At 49.9% G+C, this 6,000-nt stretch overlaps 1 protein-coding gene across 3 annotated transcripts in view; it reads right to left on the minus strand.

The window, feature by feature from the left end:
- LYST (lysosomal trafficking regulator) overlaps nt 1–6,000 on the minus strand; it is a 206,175-nt gene that overhangs the window by 150,531 nt on the left and 49,644 nt on the right. The window contains exon 1 of one of the 3 annotated variants that reach the window (XM_075064169.1): nt 685–738. The exons of the other annotated variants lie outside the window; for them this stretch is intronic. The gene's annotated coding sequence lies outside the window, so the exon portion shown is untranslated. Of the gene's footprint in view, nt 1–684; nt 739–6,000 lie in introns of those variants that run through there. 3 annotated transcript variants of the gene reach the window in all.

A 6,000-nucleotide genomic window follows, 5' to 3' on the forward strand; every position in this document is an offset into this window, starting at 1 on the left:
GGGCCAAGAAGCAGCCCTACAAACATCCAGCATCCAAACATCACTGAAGAATGCTATCAACATTGCTTGGGCTCTTGCTAAATGGGCCCACAATCTCTGGAGGCAAGGTCTGAACTGCCTCAAACTGTTTAATGAAGTACATAAGAACAACCATATTGGGTCAAACCAATGGTCCATCTGCAAAATTCTGCAAATTTTATTGGTCAATAAATAAATGTGGGGGCTCCAGCATGGCAGTGGGGAGCACAGGCCACTGGCTGCATGGAGGTGGGAGATCACCCTGCATGCAGCCCCTCACCCTCCCGGGACACAGGCTTGGCTGTGAGGCTGCACCCAACCCTGACACAGCGTAAGGGCCAGGCCTGCCCCAGAGGTCCATCTTGGGGTGGGAGGGCAGAGCCAGGAGTAGTTTCTGGAGATGTGTTTGCCCCAGCTGCTCTCTGCAGGGGAAGGGGACTCCTTCCCCACCCCCAGCCCAGCTGGGACTAGCAACTGAACCCAGCACACGGTATGAACCACCATAAGATGGGGTGGGGCCTCAGAAGGGTTCTGAGGGAAGGAGGGGTGAGGCTCGGCAGAGAGGTCTGTGAGGGTCCAGATGCATGAGGATTGGGCAGATGGGGGGGTGGGTCTGACCTGGCACCATCAGAGGTGTCTCCAGCCCTGCCCTGCTCAGTGATTTACCTCTATGCTGGCTGCTCTGGGTGCCTGAAAAATGACATACCCACACTGCTGGGGAGGGGCACATGATTGTTTTTGCAGCTTCCTTTTGCTTCCTCATCAGACAGTCATTTTTCTGCAGGTAAGCAAAGAAATCCACACAGGAAATGAATGCTGTGCATGTGCAGTGGCACAGAATTCTCCCAGCAGTAAATGAGGATCAGTTTGGCATGATCCAACTTCAGTCTGAGAACGGCTTGTGGGATGATTGGAATCGGGGGGAAAAGGCATACATCAGAGCCAAACCCCAGCTGAGGTGCCAGGCTTTGGTCTAGGAGCTCTGCCTGAGACCCACTTGACAGCAAAACTGACTGTACTTCTGGTTGCCTCTTGTCACAAACAGATAGCTGGTTAGAAGGCCCCATTCTGCAAATATAGACTTCAGCACACTGGACTTCAGGTATCACTTAATGATTCTGTGAAAAGTTCCTGCCAAGGTGATCAGCCAGGAGGTTGTGAGCCCCAGATAAGTGAGTGGCTGTAGGAATAATGCTCTCCTTGATGCAGAGCAGCCAAAAGTTTCCTCACCTCCTGACAAGGATGGCTGGAGCAAGCACCTCCCTGCTTCCACACATAGTATATTGTGGCAGCGCTGTTGGCAAGCATGTGAACTACTGAGTCCTTGATGTGATCCCTCAAGGCTCATGAGACATCATAAATGGCTTGAAGTTCCAGGATGTTGACATGCAGGGAAGCTTCCTGTTCTGACCACAAGCCCAGAATTTCCAATGTCCTGAGATGCGTTCCCTGGCCTATTGAGGAGGCATCAGTGTCTATAGTCCTGGTTAGTGAGGAACAAGCAAATGGAAGGCCCTGGCATGCATTACATTCAGCTGCCTACCACAGTAAGGAGTCCAGGGTTGCTGGAAGCACTCAGACTAGCCTGTCCAACAAATGACAACCTGGATGATAGACTAACTTCAGCCACATTTGAAGAGGACAAAGGCACAGTCTGATATGCTAGATCATATACGTGCATTCAGCCATAATGTCCAACAACCTGACGCATACATGACCATGTTAAGATTGATACCACAGAATCAGACATAGGCCATGAATTGTCATAGTTCATTCTGCAGTAGTGTTCTTGAACTCAGAATCTAGAAGGACCCCAATAAACTCAATTCTTTGAGGAGGTAGAAGTGTCAATTTTCTACCTAGACAAGAGCATGCTGCTCTCTGCTGGTGTTCCCTTACAGGAACTTTCAGTTACATGAGTACATATTTCTCAAACACCAAATATTACACTTTTTTTAAATCCAAGACATCAATCCTATATATGTTTTAGTACTATGTGCCACTCAGGGGCGGCAGGTTTGTAGAAATGTTGGTGGTGCCCAGGACCCACCCATGAAAACTTGCATTGCGCACCCCTCCCCCCACCAAAGGCTCTGGGCGGGAGTTCGGGTGAGGAGAGGTGGTCTAGGGTGCAAGTCCTGGGCTGGGGAAGGGGACTGAGGTGCAGAGTGGAGGCTCTGGGAGGGAGTTGGAGTGCAGTCTCTGGGCTGGGGAAGGGAGTGCAGGCTTTGGGATAGAGTTTTGGTGTAGGTTCTGGGCCGGGGCAAGGGCTGGGGTGCAGGAGGGGTTATGGGGTGCAGGCTCTGGAAGGGAGTGGGAGGGAGATGTGGTGCTTACCTGGGGCTCCTAGGCTGGGCGGACTGGTGGGGCCCCTCTGCATGCTACTACCCCCAGGCACTGCCCCTGCAGCTTCCTATTGGCCACAAGGGCACTTAGGGCAGCAGCACACGTAGACACAGACCCACCCTGCCCAGGGGCTGCAGGGAGGGTCGGACAGCCATGTGAAGCGAGCAGGCAGAAAGCTTCTTATCTCCGCTGCACTGCCAGTGGTGGGTGAAGGCCCCAGGGGATGTGCAGGGGGACCACCCGTGTGCGGAAAGCAGGGCAGAGTGAGAGACCCGGTCTCAAAACACTGCTGGAGCTGGGCCCCAGACCAGGAATATTCCTGGTGCCCAGGCACCATGGGCCCAGAGAACTTGCCGCCCATGCTGTCACTCTGTATGGGGCATATAATCCATTTTCTGAGTTCTTAACTATGCAAGGTCCCTTTTTGGCAATTTTGTATGGTATAAGGATAAGTATTTGCATCTGTTAAAAATCTGAACATATCAAGGTAAGTCTTAAAAAGAACAGAATTATGTGAGAAACAGGAACGTCCAAAACAGTGAAAGCAGCAGAGAATCCTGTGGCACCTTATAGAAGACAGTGAAGTGATGTTATAGGCAAGTTTAATGGCTAAAAGTTAATCACTAAAATTATTCACACTGAAGTGAAAACATTACTGTCTAAACATTATGAACAACTTTTGCACCATGTTAGTACTAAAAAGCAAAGTTCCTTCTGTGGTTTGTTAGAGAATAAGGATGATCTTATGGTTAATGCACTGGACTTAAACTCAAGGCCTGTACAAATCACTGCTCTGACACACCTCCTGTGTGACTTTGGACAAGTCATTTCATCTGTGAAACAAGACAGAAGATATATTCCTTCTCGTCTATTTAGAATGCAAGCTGTTAGCGTAGTGACTGCATCTCTTAGGCATCTGCAAAAGGTCAAGAACAATGGGATCACAATCTCAGTGGGGACCTTTAGGTGTTGCTATACTAGCACCAAAACACCACAATAGTGGATGTGGCTAACAGAAAAAACTTGTTCTTTGAAGCACCAGACAAAAACAGTTTCTACCAGTAATATTTGTGTAGTCATATGGATCTCGTTACCTGGAAGATTTAGAGAAACCTTTTATTGTATTTGAAGTATTTCAATTAAACTATTATAAAAATGGTGGTGTCTGTCTTATAAACTGTTGATTTTATAGCAGGCATTGAAGCTGGTGTTAGCATATCAGGCCAGGTCTACACTGCGACTTTAAATCGGTTTAATGGCCGATATACCGATTTAACGCTGTATCCGTTCACACGACGTCATCATTAATATCGACTTAAACGGCTCCTTAAATCGATTTCGGAACTCCTCCCAAACGAGAGGAGTAGCGCTAAATTCGATAGTGATAACTCGGATTAGGGTTCATGTGGACGGAAATCGACGTTATTGGCCTCCGGGTACTCACTCACCCTGTGCCTCCCATGCAGCTTGCACATATCTCTGCAGGATCACCTACGGCCATCCACACAGAGCAGCGCGCCCGAATACGGCGGAGAAGAAGGAGACGCGAGACCAAAGTCACAAGAATATTGAAGGATCACGCGAATGAGAAGGGAATAAACAAAGATTGGAGGATGTGTAGCAAAGACATGGAAAGATGCCAGTGCAACCATCTGAAAGAGGGCTAAGCAGAAGAACCACGTGCGAGATACACACCGGCATCGCACGCGTGCTCAAAATCGACATACACTCCAACCATGTGGATCGCGGAAGCGACGCGCAGCTAGAGAGTCCCGCATGAGCCCCGTACACTCCCTGCAACCCACGTCCCAATCCCCCCCGCACCCAGATCGGTAAGAACCCGGGGCCACAGCTTCTGCACCGCCACTCCCCACCGCCCCCTCCGGAACGTCTCAACGGCCAACAGGCGGAACTACCCTCACACCATTGCTTCATGGCCGCGCGCCCCCTCCTTTCAAAGCACAGCAGCCAGGTCGCCTTTCTAATCCTCATGCTTTTTATAGTTCCTTGAGTAATGAAGAGATACCAGACAAGGGGAGGGTGGGTTGCGTACACGGGAAATATAGTACAGGAAACACACCAACGATCTGGAAACAGACTCCATAAGCGCCTCCTTAAGCGAATCAGAAATGACTAAACGAGCGACACGAATTGAAATCCTCGGCCAACCACGTAACAAAGGGGGTCGTTGCCTTACACTGAGAAATCCATCAAGCGGAAGGGTTCAATCAAGGGGTATAGCAATCAGATCACACACCCTGTAACCCGGGCTGTGCTGAAACTCAGTTTCAAGGCATCTCTGATCCGCCGCCTCCAGGCCGCGGCTCTCTAAACGACCCTGGTCCAATAGCCACCAGTACTCAGACGGCTAAGTGAATACTGCCCAATCCTCCCGACACACCCAAATCACACCATAAATGTCTCCCCCTTCATAAGCCACAAAGACAGTGGACACACAGCAAGCAGCAAGAGCAAGGCGAACAATTGTGATTGGACTGAAGGATCTGAGAAATAATAAAGATCGCCACGATCCCGTTAAAACGCCTAAAATCACATCTACCCACTATCCGGTCACTGTATCAGCCTGTAGTTGAACAGCTCCTGACACTGGTCTCAACTGCCAGTGTATGGCTTCATGAGCCATGCATCAAATGAGGGTAGGCTGGTTCCCCCAGGTAACTATATGGCATTGAACATACCAACGTTTTCTGGCTGGAATGTAATTCCCTTTGCTGCAGCCGTAAATACAGACAGTGCTTCCTGAAGACAGCGAGCGTTCAGAACCCTCTCCGGCCATCCAACGTGGATGTGAGTGAAAACGTCCCTTGTGTCACCAGTGCTTTGCAGCATCCATTGAAAAGTTACCGTTTCCTGCTTTCACTACTGTGTCCCTGGATGTTCTGGGCCTAAGAAGGATATTGGTGTCCATCATGGCCCCACCACAGTCGAAAACCCCCTTGCAGCAAGCCATCCACTATCACCTTCTGCACGTTCCCTAGAGTCTACAACTTTCGTAGCAAGCAGCTTAGAGATGTTGGACTACCCCTGCATCACTGACAGCTCCTAACAGTAGAGTTGCCCACCCAAATGATTCCCGATGAACGCGGTAGCTCCCCGCTTTGTGTCTTTGGGCCCCCCCGTTGGCATATAATATACATTCCTAGAGGAGCTATTGCCACTTCGCTCCCATCTGTGAGGGTGCTCTCATTTGATTATGTGCGTCCAGGGCAGGAAAAGCAGTCACAGAAGTTCTAAAAGTGCCCTTACGCATGCCGAAAGTTCGCAGCAATGCGCAATCGTCCCACACTACTGAAAAAATGTCAGTCTCCATACCGAGCTGTGCTTTTTCCCGTGCTCCAATCGGCGTTCATAAATGGGTAGAAGAGCCCCGTTAATAGCAGTAGCTTCAAAACCGGGCCTAGCAGTTATGGAGAATTCTCCCATTCGTCATCGGCATGTCCTCAAGTCGGCCTCGCAGGCAATAGCTGCTCCTCCTCTCCTCCGCTTGCAGTTCTGTCAGTATAAGTCAGCCCAGAGAGTACGCGAGGTAAAACAACGAACAGGATAACCGGTTGTGATCGCAGGGTCCAGATATGTGCCATGGCAGCTCAATGCACTCCAGCGAAAAGAGGCACG

The sequence above is a fragment of the Chelonoidis abingdonii genome, chromosome 3 (genome assembly GCF_003597395.2).
Source record: "Chelonoidis abingdonii isolate Lonesome George chromosome 3, CheloAbing_2.0, whole genome shotgun sequence".
In the NCBI taxonomy this organism is placed as follows: domain Eukaryota; kingdom Metazoa; phylum Chordata; order Testudines; family Testudinidae; genus Chelonoidis; species Chelonoidis abingdonii.